This window comes from Entelurus aequoreus, linkage group LG16, assembly GCF_033978785.1.
Source record: "Entelurus aequoreus isolate RoL-2023_Sb linkage group LG16, RoL_Eaeq_v1.1, whole genome shotgun sequence".
In the NCBI taxonomy this organism is placed as follows: domain Eukaryota; kingdom Metazoa; phylum Chordata; class Actinopteri; order Syngnathiformes; family Syngnathidae; genus Entelurus; species Entelurus aequoreus.
In genome coordinates this window covers 15,331,334-15,347,342 of record NC_084746.1, presented here as the reverse complement: position 1 = coordinate 15,347,342, position 16,009 = coordinate 15,331,334, and positions in this window count along the sequence as shown.

Sequence of the window (16,009 nt, the reverse complement as noted above, 5' to 3'; positions counted from 1 at the left end):
ACATGGCTAGCTAGCTAGCAGCTAACAGCCATCTGCTGGCGACGAATAAAGTAAGTTTCTTACAAGTATCATTATCACTGCAGGACGAGGAATAGCGAAACATGCTTTACTACACACCGTAGGAGGATACAATAGCTCACCGCTAACAGCAAGCTAGCGCTCTTCAATGTAAACAAATAACATGGGTGGATCCACACCTGACATCCACTGTAATTAAACCAAGTACGATAGCACATCTAGTCGATACTGCTATGATTGCATCGATATTTTTTATCGTCACAAAATCTTTTTTCCGTTTAAAAACAAATGTATATTATGTTTATAAACTCAGGAAATATGTCCCTGGACACATGAGGACTTCAATTATGACCAGTGTATGACGAATTTGTGGTATCATCCAAAACTAATTACATTTTAACAGAAGTGTAAAAAGAACATGTTAAAACAGAAAAAAACGCGACACCTACCCTTTACATCAGTATTTCTTCATTAGTATTGGTTTATTAGGTATTATATTTTATTGTATGATCCTGTAACTACTTGGTATCGGATCGATACCTAAATTTGTGGTATCATCCAAAACTAATGTAAAGTATCAAACAACAGAAGAATGAGTGATTATTACATTTTAACAGAAGTGTAGATATAACATGTTGAAACAGGAAGTAAGCAGATATTAACAGTAAATGAACAAGTAGATTAATAATACATTTTTACAGTTTGTCTTTCATAATGTTGACAAAATAATAGGTGTATAAATGACACAATATGCTACTGCATATGTCAGCAGACTAATTAGGAGCCTTTGTTTGTTTACTTACTACTAAAAGACAAGTTGTCTAGTATGTTCACTATTTTATTTAAGGACAAACATGCAATAATAAACATCTGTTTAATGTACCCTAAGATTTTTAGTTAAAATAAAGCCTATAATTCCATTTTTTGTGGTCCCCCTTATTTAGAAAGGTATCGAAATACATTACATATTATACATACCGGTACCAAAATACTGTTATCGCAACAACCCTAATATACTGTAATATTTTCTACAAAGACACATTACAAACTGTTTGCTAGCTGGTTTATCAACAAGCACGGGTTTTAGACGAACTACTTCTCCATTCTATTTCCTGATCTCAATTCTCCAACAAACTTTGAGTCTATGGCAATCATTTGAAAGGCTTCAAAAAACAATAATAATCTTGATACTTTGCAACCAAGGCAATGTAATAAGGGGGACTCCCTCTAATTTCAAAGCACTTTGGTTTGATAATGGTTATTAAAGCAAGGTGGACGAGCAGGTTCCCTGGCAATTACCCTTTTATAATACTTCCAAGAGCATTCCTGTAATAACAAAATGGAGGTTTGGCCCTGCAACAAATAATTTGACATAAACAAGGCCGCAATGTGCTCGGACATGTCTCCAGCAATAAAATAAAATATGCATTTCCAAAACCAGTGAAGTTGGCACGTTGTGTAATTCGTAAATAAAAACAGAATACAATGATTGGCAAATCCTTTTCAACTTATTTTCAATTGAATAGACTGCAAAGACAAGATATTTAATGTTCCAACTGAGAAACTTCATTTTTTTTGCTAAAAAGTTGTCACAGGGGCATTTTTACCACTGTGTTACATGGCCTTTCCTTTTAACAACACTCAGTAAACGTTTGGGAACTGAGGAGACACATTTTTGAAGCTTCTCAGGTGGAATTCTTTCCCATTCTTGCTTGATGTACAGCTTAAGTTGTTCAACAGTCCAGGGTCTCCGGCTTCATAATGGGCCCGGCGTTGCTGGGTGTTGTTGATAAATGGTTTTCGCTTTGCATAGTAGAGTTTTAACTTGAACTTACAGATGTAGCGACCAACTGTAGTTACTGACAGTGGTTTTCTGAAGTGTTTCTGAGCCCATGTGGTGATATCCTTTACACACCAATGTCGCTTTTTTGATGCAGTACCGCCTGAGGGATCGAAGGTCCGTAATATTATCGCTTACGTGCAGTGATTTCTCCAGATTCTCTGAACCTTTTGATGATATTACAGACCGTAGATCAGGAGTCCCCAACCTTTTTGAAACCAAGAGCTACTTCTTGGGTACTGATTAATGCGAAGGGCTACCAGTTTGATACACACTTAAATAAATTGCCAGAAATAGCCAATTTGCTCAATTTACCTTTAACTCTGTTATTATTAATAATTAATGATATTTACACTTAATTGAACGGTTTAAAAGAGGAGAAAACACGAAAAAAATGACAATTAAATTTTGAAACATAGTTTCTCTTCAATTTCGACTCTCTAAAATTCAAAATTCAACCGAAAAAAAAAGAGAAAAACTAGCTAATTCGAATCTTTTTGAAAAAATTAAAAAAAGAATTTATGGAACATCATTAGTAATTTTTCCTGATTAAGATTCATTTTAGAATTTTGATGACATGTTTTAAATAGGTTAAAATCCAATCTACAATTTTTTTTAGAATGTATAACAAATTGGACCAAGCTATATTTTTAACAAAGACAAATCATTATTTCTTCTAGATTTTTCAGAACAAAAATTTTAAAAGAAATTCAAAAGACTTTGAAATAAGATTTAAATTTGATTCTACAGATTTAAAATCATTTTTAAGGTTGTATTTTTTTCTCTAAAATTGTCTTTCTGAAAGTTATAAGAAGCAAAGTAAAAAAATTAATGAATTTATTTAAACAAGTGAAGACCAAGTCTTTAAAATATTTTTTTGGATTTTCAAATTCTATTTGAGTTTTGTCTCTCTTAGAATTAAAAATGTCGGGCAAAGCGAGACCAGCTTGCTAGTAAATACATACAATTTAAAATATAGAGGCAGCTCACTGGTAAGTGCTGCTATTTGAGCTATTTTTAGAACAGGCCAGCGGGCGACTCATCTGGTCCTTACGGGCTACCTGGTGCCCGTGGGCACCGCGTTGGTGACCCCTGCCGTAAATGGTGAAATCCCTAAATTCCTTGCAATAGCTGGTTGAGAAATGTTGTTCTTAAACTGTTCAACAATTTGCTCACGCATTTGTTGACAAAGTGGTGACCCTCGCCCCATCCTTGTTTGTGAATGACTGAGCATTTCATGGAATCTACTTTTATACCCAATCATGGCACCCACCTGTTCCCAATTTGCCTGTTCACCTGTGGGATGTTCCAAATAAGTGTTTAAAGAGCATTCCTCAACTTTCTCAGTCTTTTTTGCCACTTATGCCAGCTCTTTTGACATAGTTTCTCAGTTAGAACATTAAGTATCTTGTCTTTGCAGTCTATTCAATTGAATATAAGTTGAAAAGGATTTGCAAATCATTGTATTCTGTTTTTATTTACCATTTACAAAACGTGCCAACTTCACTGGCTTTGGGGTTTGTACAACCCCTGGAAGAAATGATAGACTTAGTTTGTCTAATATTGTAGAAACAAAAAGCAGGTATGGCAGACATGACACACAACTACAGTCCTTTCAATTAGCCATCTTCTGGCTTTAAGAAAACACTCAAATGAATCAATGAAATAACATTTTCATTTTTAGATCAAGCAGAGTAAAACACGATGGAATCACTCATTTCTTAAAATGATAGAATCATGACAAACAAACGATAAAAAAAAAAACTACAACACACCACTAGTACTTTGTTGCACCCCCTCTGGCTTTTATACAAGCTTGCAGTCTCTGAGGCACGGACTTAACGAGTGACAACAGAACTTCATCAATCTCTGATTGCTGTTGTCAGGTCAGCTTCGCAGGTTGGACTATGGTCATCCAACATTTTCTTCAATTTGCACCACAGATTGTCGATCGGATTGAGATCCGGACTATTTGCAAGCCGTGACCTTGACCTTCGAGGAAGATTTTTTTTTACAGTTTTTGCTCTCTGCCAAGATGCCTTATCATCTTGAAGAATGATGTCATCGTCCCCAAACAGCCTTTCATTTGATGGAACAAGAAAAGGCTCCAAAATGCCAAAGTAAACGAACGTTGCATGTATTGAAGATGTAATGGCAGCCATTCCGTGACTGTGGAAACGTGCATGTTTTCTTCAGGCAGTCGTCTTCATAAATGTCATTGGAACCAAACCCAAACATCATCACTCACTCACGATTCAATCCGGATATGACTTTCATCCGGTCATCCATAGTTATTCCTTAGCCCACCTGTGTCAAACTCAAGGCCCGGGGGCCATATCTGGCCCACCACCTCATTTTATGTGGCCTGTAAAGGCCTGGAATTACCATGCGTCCATTTGTTTCTGACACCAGACGTAAATACAACAGGTACTAACACCAGACGTAAATACAACAGGTACTAACACCAGACGTAAATACAACAGGTGCTAACATCTGACGTAAATACAACAGGTACTAACACCAGACGTAAATACAACAGGTACTAACACCTGACGTAAATACAACAGGTACTAACACCTGACGTAAATACAACAAGTACTACTACCAGACGTAAATACAACAGGTACTAACACCAGACGTAAATACAACAGGTACTAACACCAGACGTAAATACAACAGGTGCTAACATCTGACGTAAATACAACAGGTACTAACACCAGACGTAAATACAACAGGTACTAACACCAGACGTAAATACAACAGGTACTAACACCTGACGTAAATACAACAGGTACTAACACCTGACGTAAATACAACAAGTACTACTACCAGACGTAAATACAACAGGTACTAACACCTGACGTAAATACAACAGGTACTAACACCTGACGTAAATACAACAGGTACTAACACCTGACGTAAATACAACAGGTACTAACACCTGAGGTAATTACAAATGGTGCTAACACCAGACGTAAATACAACAGGTACTAACACCTGACGTAAATACAACAGGTACTAACACCTGATGTAAATACAACAGGTACTAACACCTGACGTAAATACAACAGGTACTAACACCTGACGTAAATACAACAGGTACTAACACCTGAGGTAATTACAAATGGTGCTAACATCTGACGTAAATACAACAGGCACTAACACCAGACGTAAATACAACAGGTACCACCACCTGACGTAAATACAACAGGTACTAACACCTGACATAGATACAACAGGTAGTAACACCTGACGTAAATACAACAGGTGCTAACACCTGACGTAAATACAACAGGTGCTAACACCAGACGTAAATACAACAGGTACTAACACCTGACGTAAATACAACAGGTGCTAACACCAGACGTAAATACAACAGGTACTAACACCTGACGTAAATACAACAGGTACTAACACCTGACGTAAATACAACATGTGCTGACACCTGACGTAAATACAACACTGACTAACATTTGATGTAAATACAACAGGTACTAACACCAGACGTAAATACAACAGGTATTAACTCCTGACGTAAATACAAAAGGTACTAACATTTGATGTAAATACAACAGGTACTAACACCAGACGTAAATACAACAGGTATTAACTCCTGACGTAAATACAACATGTACTAACACCTGACGTAAATACAACAGGTACTAACACCTGACGTAAATACAACAGGTACTAACACCAGACGTAAATACAACAGGTACTAACACCAGACGTAAATACAACAGGTACTAGCACCAGACATAAATACAACAGGTACTAGCACCTGACAAAGATACAACAGGTAGTAACACCTGATGTAAATACAACAGGTGCTAACACCTGACGTAAATACAAATGGTGCTAACATCTGACGTAAATACAACAGGTACTAACACCAGACGTAAATACAACAGGTACTAACACCTGACGTAAATACAACACTTACTAACATTTGATGTAAATACAACAGGTACTAACACCAGACGTAAATACAACAGGTATTAACTCCTGACGTAAATACAACAGGTACTAACATTTGATGTAAATACAAAAGGTACCAACACCAGACGTAAATACAACAGGTGTTAACTCCTGACGTAAATACAACAGGTACTAACACCTGACGTAAATACAACAGGTACTAACACCTGATGTAAATACGACAGGTACTAACACCTGACGTAAATACAACAAGTACTAACTCCTGACGTAAATACAACAGGTACTAACACCTGACGTAAATTCAACAGGTACTAACACCTGACGTAAATACAACAGGTACTAACACCTGACGTAAATACAACAGGTACTAACACCTGACGTAATTACAACAGGTACTAACTCCTGACGTAAATACAACAGGTACTAACACCAGACGTAAATACAACAGGTACTAACACCAGACGTAAATACAACAGGTGCTAACATCTGACGTAAATACAACAGGTACTAACACCAGACGTAAATACAACAGGTACTAACACCTGACGTAAATACAACAGGTACTAACACCTGACGTAAATACAACAAGTACTACTACCAGACGTAAATACAACAGGTACTAACACCAGACGTAAATACAACAGGTACTAACACCAGACGTAAATACAACAGGTGCTAACATCTGACGTAAATACAACAGGTACTAACACCAGACGTAAATACAACAGGTACTAACACCAGACGTAAATACAACAGGTACTAACACCTGACGTAAATACAACAGGTACTAACACCTGACGTAAATACAACAAGTACTACTACCAGACGTAAATACAACAGGTACTAACACCTGACGTAAATACAACAGGTACTAACACCTGACGTAAATACAACAGGTACTAACACCTGACGTAAATACAACAGGTACTAACACCTGAGGTAATTACAAATGGTGCTAACACCAGACGTAAATACAACAGGTACTAACACCTGACGTAAATACAACAGGTACTAACACCTGATGTAAATACAACAGGTACTAACACCTGACGTAAATACAACAGGTACTAACACCTGACGTAAATACAACAGGTACTAACACCTGAGGTAATTACAAATGGTGCTAACATCTGACGTAAATACAACAGGCACTAACACCAGACGTAAATACAACAGGTACCACCACCTGACGTAAATACAACAGGTACTAACACCTGACATAGATACAACAGGTAGTAACACCTGACGTAAATACAACAGGTGCTAACACCTGACGTAAATACAACAGGTGCTAACACCAGACGTAAATACAACAGGTACTAACACCTGACGTAAATACAACAGGTGCTAACACCAGACGTAAATACAACAGGTACTAACACCTGACGTAAATACAACATGTGCTGACACCTGACGTAAATACAACACTGACTAACATTTGATGTAAATACAACAGGTACTAACACCAGACGTAAATACAACAGGTATTAACTCCTGACGTAAATACAAAAGGTACTAACATTTGATGTAAATACAACAGGTACTAACACCAGACGTAAATACAACAGGTATTAACTCCTGACGTAAATACAACATGTACTAACACCTGACGTAAATACAACAGGTACTAACACCTGACGTAAATACAACAGGTACTAACACCAGACGTAAATACAACAGGTACTAACACCAGACGTAAATACAACAGGTACTAGCACCAGACATAAATACAACAGGTACTAGCACCTGACAAAGATACAACAGGTAGTAACACCTGATGTAAATACAACAGGTGCTAACACCTGACGTAAATACAAATGGTGCTAACATCTGACGTAAATACAACAGGTACTAACACCAGACGTAAATACAACAGGTACTAACACCTGACGTAAATACAACACTTACTAACATTTGATGTAAATACAACAGGTACTAACACCAGACGTAAATACAACAGGTATTAACTCCTGACGTAAATACAACAGGTACTAACATTTGATGTAAATACAAAAGGTACCAACACCAGACGTAAATACAACAGGTGTTAACTCCTGACGTAAATACAACAGGTACTAACACCTGACGTAAATACAACAGGTACTAACACCTGATGTAAATACGACAGGTACTAACACCTGACGTAAATACAACAAGTACTAACTCCTGACGTAAATACAACAGGTACTAACACCTGACGTAAATTCAACAGGTACTAACACCTGACGTAAATACAACAGGTACTAACACCTGACGTAAATACAACAGGTACTAACACCTGACGTAATTACAACAGGTACTAACTCCTGACGTAAATACAACAGGTACTAACACCAGACGTAAATACAACAGGTACTAACACCAGACGTAAATACAACAGGTGCTAACATCTGACGTAAATACAACAGGTACTAACACCAGACGTAAATACAACAGGTACTAACACCTGACGTAAATACAACAGGTACTAACACCTGACGTAAATACAACAAGTACTACTACCAGACGTAAATACAACAGGTACTAACACCAGACGTAAATACAACAGGTACTAACACCAGACGTAAATACAACAGGTGCTAACATCTGACGTAAATACAACAGGTACTAACACCAGACGTAAATACAACAGGTACTAACACCAGACGTAAATACAACAGGTACTAACACCTGACGTAAATACAACAGGTACTAACACCTGACGTAAATACAACAAGTACTACTACCAGACGTAAATACAACAGGTACTAACACCTGACGTAAATACAACAGGTACTAACACCTGACGTAAATACAACAGGTACTAACACCTGACGTAAATACAACAGGTACTAACACCTGAGGTAATTACAAATGGTGCTAACACCAGACGTAAATACAACAGGTACTAACACCTGACGTAAATACAACAGGTACTAACACCTGATGTAAATACAACAGGTACTAACACCTGACGTAAATACAACAGGTACTAACACCTGACGTAAATACAACAGGTACTAACACCTGAGGTAATTACAAATGGTGCTAACATCTGACGTAAATACAACAGGCACTAACACCAGACGTAAATACAACAGGTACCACCACCTGACGTAAATACAACAGGTACTAACACCTGACATAGATACAACAGGTAGTAACACCTGACGTAAATACAACAGGTGCTAACACCTGACGTAAATACAACAGGTGCTAACACCAGACGTAAATACAACAGGTACTAACACCTGACGTAAATACAACAGGTGCTAACACCAGACGTAAATACAACAGGTACTAACACCTGACGTAAATACAACATGTGCTGACACCTGACGTAAATACAACACTGACTAACATTTGATGTAAATACAACAGGTACTAACACCAGACGTAAATACAACAGGTATTAACTCCTGACGTAAATACAAAAGGTACTAACATTTGATGTAAATACAACAGGTACTAACACCAGACGTAAATACAACAGGTATTAACTCCTGACGTAAATACAACATGTACTAACACCTGACGTAAATACAACAGGTACTAACACCTGACGTAAATACAACAGGTACTAACACCAGACGTAAATACAACAGGTACTAACACCAGACGTAAATACAACAGGTACTAGCACCAGACATAAATACAACAGGTACTAGCACCTGACAAAGATACAACAGGTAGTAACACCTGATGTAAATACAACAGGTGCTAACACCTGACGTAAATACAAATGGTGCTAACATCTGACGTAAATACAACAGGTACTAACACCAGACGTAAATACAACAGGTACTAACACCTGACGTAAATACAACACTTACTAACATTTGATGTAAATACAACAGGTACTAACACCAGACGTAAATACAACAGGTATTAACTCCTGACGTAAATACAACAGGTACTAACATTTGATGTAAATACAAAAGGTACCAACACCAGACGTAAATACAACAGGTGTTAACTCCTGACGTAAATACAACAGGTACTAACACCTGACGTAAATACAACAGGTACTAACACCTGATGTAAATACGACAGGTACTAACACCTGACGTAAATACAACAAGTACTAACTCCTGACGTAAATACAACAGGTACTAACACCTGACGTAAATTCAACAGGTACTAACACCTGACGTAAATACAACAGGTACTAACACCTGACGTAAATACAACAGGTACTAACACCTGACGTAATTACAACAGGTACTAACTCCTGACGTAAATACAACAGGTACTAACACCTGACGTGAATACAACATGTACTAACACCTGACGTAAATACAACAGGTACTAACACCTGACGTAAATACAACAGGTACTAACACCTGACGTAAATACAACAGGTACTAACACCTGACGTAAATACAACAGGTACTAACACCTGGCGTAAATACAAGTACTAATACCTGACGCAAATAAAACAGGTACTAACACCTGACGTAAATACAACAGGTACTAACACCTGGCGTAAATACAAGTACTAATACCTGACGCAAATAAAACAGGTACTAACACCTGACGTAAATACAACAGGTACTAACACCTGGCGTAAATACAAGTACTAATACCTGACGCAAATAAAACAGGTACTAACACCTGACGTAAATACAACAGGTACTAACACCTGACGTTAATACAACAGGTACTAATACGTGACGTAAATACAACAGGTCCTAACACCGCCTATAATGTTAGCGCCGTTACCTGTTAAATGGAAATGAATGTCTTGTCATTCAGATGAGCTTGAGGAGACATGACTGGTTTAGAGGCGGGCATTAATAGTTCCAGTTCACGTCTTCCAGGGAAGAGTACTACTCGGCCAGGAACAACCAATGTCCCAAGGCAGTGACTAAGTTTGTGGTCAAAATCTTGCAGAATTGGCCACATAGATGCTCCTTCGGTAAGTGAATATTTTATGTGTTCAGCCATGTCATTTAAATGGCCCACCAGTTCATTTAGTGGCCCGCTATATCATATTTTGTTGTCTGCTACATTATTCTAAGTGGCCCACCACGCCATTTTATGTGTACCGCCATTTTATTTTGTGTGGCCCGCCACATAATTTTATGTTGTGCGCCACATTATTCTTAGTGGCCCACTACATCATTTTGTGTTCTGCCATATCATTTTATCTGGCTCACAAGGCCCGCCACATCATTTTATGTGTTCATCTATGTTATTTTTTTGTGGCCCGCCACGGCATTTTTTTTGTTCTGTAATGTTATTTTATCTGGACCGCCAGTCATTTATAGTGGCCCGCTATATCATATTATGTTGTTTGCCACATTATTCTATGCAGCCCACCACATCATTTATGCGGCCCCCCACATAATTTTTGTGTTCTGCCAAGTAATTTTAACTGGCCCACCAGATCATTTATAGTCGCTCGCCATATCATATTATGTTGTCTGCCACATTATTCTATGTGGCCCACCACACCATTTTATGTGTTCCGCCATATTATTTTAAGTGGCCCACTACATCAATTATTTGGCCTGCCATGCCATTTTATGTGTTCCGCCATGTTATTTAAGTGGCCCACCAGGCCATTTATATTCGCCCGCCATAGCATATTATGTTGTCTGCCACATTATTCCATGTGGCCCACCACATCATTTATATGGCCCACCACATCATTTATGTGGCCCACCACATCATTTATATGGCCCACCACATCATGTTTTGTGTTCTGCCATATCATTTTATCTGGCCCACTCGGTCATTTGTTGTTTGCCACATTATTCTCTGCGGCCCACCACATTTATGTGGCCCGCCACATCATTTTATGTGTTCTGCCATATCATTTTACCTGGCCCACAAGGTCATTTATTGTATATCATTATATGTTGTCTGCCACATTATTCTATGTGGCCCACCACATCAATTATGTGGCTTGCCATACCATTTTGTGTGTTCCGCCATGTTATTTTATCTGGCCCACCAGGCCATTTATACTCGCCCGCCATAGCATATTATGTTGTCTGCCACATTATTCTATGTGGACCACCACATTATTATTCTATGTGGACCACCACATCATTTACGTGGCCCACCACATCATTTTATGTGTTCTGCCACATTATTTTTTGTGGACTGCCACACCATTTTTTGTGTTCTGCCATTTCATTTTATCTGGCCCACTAGGTCATTTATAGTCACCCGCGATATCATATTATGTTGCCTTCCACATTATTCTAAGTGGCCCACAACGTCATTTATGTGGCCCGCCACGCCATTTTTTGTGTTCCGCCATGTTATTTTACGTGGTCCGCCACATCTTTTTCTTGTGTTCTGCCATTTCATTTTACATGGCCCACAAGGTCATTTATTGTGGCCCGCTATATCATTATATGTTGTTTGCCACTATATTTTTGTGGCCTGCCACACCATTTTATGTGTTCCGCCATATTATTCTAAGTGGCCCACCAGATCAATTATGTGGCCTGCCATGCCATTTTATGTGTTCCGCCATATTATTTTATCTGGACCACCAGGCCATTTATTTTCGCCCGCCATAGCATATTATGTTGGCTGCCACATCATTTTATGTGTTCTGCCACATTATTTTATGTGGTCCGCCACATAATTTTTTGTGTTCTGCCATATCATTTTAACTGGCCCACTCGGTCATTTATAGATGGCCTGCTATATTTTTTATGTTGTTTGCCACATTATTCTTTCCGGCCCACCACGTCGTTCATGGTGGCCCGCCACATAATTTTTTGTGTTCTGCCATGTTTTTTTAAGTGGCCCGCCGCAACATTGTTTGTGTTCTGCCAAGTCATTTTATCTGGCCCACAAGGTCAATTACTGTGGCCTGCTATATCATATTAGGTTGCCTGCCACATTATTCTATGTGGCCTGCCACACATACCAAGCCATTTATATTTGCCCGCCATAGCATATTATGTTGTCTACCACGTTATTATTCTTATTGGCTCACCACATCATTTATCTGGCCCACCAAGCCATTTATATTTGCCCGCCATAGCATACTGTGTTGTCTACCACATTATTCTACGTGGCCCACCACATCATTTTATGTGTTCTGCCACATTATTTTATGTGGTCCGGCACATCATTTTGTGTGTTCTGTCATATCATTTTATCTGGCCCACTAGGTCATTTATAGTCACCCGCCATATCATATTATGTTGTCTGCCTTATTATTCTAATTGGCCCACCACATCATTTATTTGGCCCGCCACGCCATTTTATGTGTTCCGCCATGTTATTTTATGTGGCCCACCACATAATTTTATGTGTTCTGCCACGTTATTTTATGTGGCCCGCCACATAATTTTGTGTGTTCTGCCATTTCATTTTATCTGGCCCACTAGGTCATTTATAGTCGCCCGCCATATCATATTATGTTGTCTGCCTCGTTATTCTAAGTGGCCCACCACATCATTTATGTGGCCCGCCAAGCCATTTTATGTGTTCCGCCATGTTATTTTAGGTGGCCCGCCACATCATTTTCTTGTGTTCTGCCATATCATTTTACTGGGCCCACCCGGTCATTTATATTGGCCTGCTATATTATATTAGGTTGCCAGCCACACCATTTTATGTGTTCCACCATATTATTCTAAGTGGCCCACTACTTCAATTATGTGGCCTGCCATGCCATTTTAAGTGTTCCGCCATATTATTTTATCTGGCCCACCAGCCTATTTATATTCGCCCACCATAGCATAATATGTTGTCTGCCACATTATTCAATGTAGCCCACCACGTCATTCATGTGGCCCACCACATCATTTTATGTGTTCTACCACATTATTTTATGTGGTCCGCCACATCATTTTTTGAGTTCTGCCATATCATTTTACCTGGCCCACAAGGTCATTCATATTGGCCCGCTATATCATTATATGTTGTCTGCCACATTATTCTATGTAGCCTGCCACACCATTTTACGTGTTCCGACATGTTATTTTATCTGGCCCACCCGGTCATTTATATTGGCCTGCTATATTTTTTTATGTTGTCTGCCACATTATTCTATGTGGCCCGCCACGCCATGTAATGTTTTCCGCCACATTTTTTTTATGTGCCCCACTATATAATTTTTTGTTGTCCGCCACATTACTTTAAGTGGCCCGCCACATAATTTTATGTGGCCTGACACTTAATTCATTTAACAAGGCTATTAATCAAATATCAATTTTTCAAGCGGCCCTCTGAGGGCAGCCATAATTGCGATGTGGCTCTTATTAAAAACAAGTTCCACACCCCAGCTGGTGATATTTGTAAAGCGGCCTTTTATGGTTTTGGCTATCTTGCTGTGTGCAAGGTGTCCTTAAAGGCTCTTCCTCAGGCCATATTTGATGTAACCACTGTTACATCTACAGGCGCTTGTCATGCCCCATCCTCACCCATTACCTCTGCAAAAAACCTGTTTGGAGATATCAAACTGGTGGAGGTGGCTTTATTTTTTTTTATGATCTTCTCTCTAACCAGCAGCTCATCAAACTGTCATGACATCATCCAGATAAACGTCCGTGTCCCTGCAGCGGCGAACTGCAGTTCCACATTTGTTTGCTTAAGCGGGGTTTTATCCCACCCGAGTGCACCCAGTAATGTAAGTAATGTATGTCCTGATCCCGGTGCCCAGAGTCTCTCAGTGTCTGCAAAGATGAGCTTACTTTTGGCAGGGAAAAAAAAGCCCTTTATGGTTATGTTGATGATTAACGCTGTGCCTTTAAGTTCATTAGGGCTGTCAAAGTTAACGCGATAATAATGCAATTCATTAACTATGAGTTCCTTTAACACTGATCCTTTTTTTAACACGTGATTAACGCCTGAATCTTTCTGACTGGCTCAAATATAATGTCAATTATTGTGTTACAACATGTAATTTACAGAATATCAGAAGCATTTATTTAGGTAGAAATATCTTATTTTACATTACCAAACATATTTGACACTGATGACATTTATTAAACAAGACAAGAAGCAAAGAATTAAACAGAGACAGAATTAAAATTTGGCTCAGTGAGGAGAAACGTGTACATCTGTACACTTGCACAGTGTCATCACGCTCTGCCAAAAGATTGCACGCCTCCTTCTTTTATTTGGACTTTCCCTGACCACATGGCAACAGCTGCTATCAAAGGGACGGGGGTCGTAAACAGCCATCGCCTTTGATTACAAAACAGTTCAAATGAAAAGGTCGGTTCAAAAAAGAGGTTCGCAAAAGAGTTAAAAAAAGCGGTGCCTGGAGGGGAGTCTGGTCCTGCTTCCTCTTCGCTTTTGTAGTTCTTGGGTCAGACAATATCTTTCTGTTGATTACAATACATGAAAGAAACAGAACACCTTCATGTTGCTTCCCATCCTACACAGTGGAGTTTAACAAGCCTTCTTGGTAGGTTCAAAGACAGCTTTTGGTCTTCTCGCCGGGAACTCATTTCGACACAAAGTTTTTGTGATAACTTAGATAAAATTATTCTAACAGTAATAATCCACATTTTGTTATATTCATACGTGAAACCATACTTGCCAACCCTCCCGATTTTTCCGGGTGACTCCCGAATTTCAGTGCCCCTCCCGAAAATCTCCCGGGGCAACCATTCTCCCGAATTTCTCCCGATTTTCACCCGGACAACAATATTAAGGGCGTGCCGTGATGGCACTGCCTTTAGCGTCCTCTACAATCTGTCCACGCGTCCGCTTTTTCACCATACAAACAGCGTGCCGGCCCAGTCACATGTTGTATGCGGTTTCTGCATACACACGAAAGTGACTGCAAGACATACTTGATCAACAGCCATACAGGTCACACTGTGGGTGGCCATATAAACAACTTTAACACTGTTACAAATATGCGCCACACTGTGAACCCACACCAAACAAGAATGACAAACACATTTCGGGAGAACATCCGCACAACAGAACAAATACCTGGAATCCCTTGCATCCCTAACTCTTCCGGGCTAATAAACACACCAAACCCCCCCCCCCCCACCCCCCCCCCCACCCCCAATCTCCCGAATTCGAAGGTCTCAAGGTTGGCAAGTATGCGTGAAACTGCTATCTAAACATGGTGTAGCTCCTCTCCCCTGTGAATGCAAGTGCTCCTACAGCAGGAATACAAATTATGTATTACTACAGACACCAACGCACTGCAGGTAATTATTTTTTTATATATTGTCATTAAAAGCGTGTTTATGCCCATTTTGTGTTGAGCTGCTTAAAAAAGCACAATTTTTAAAT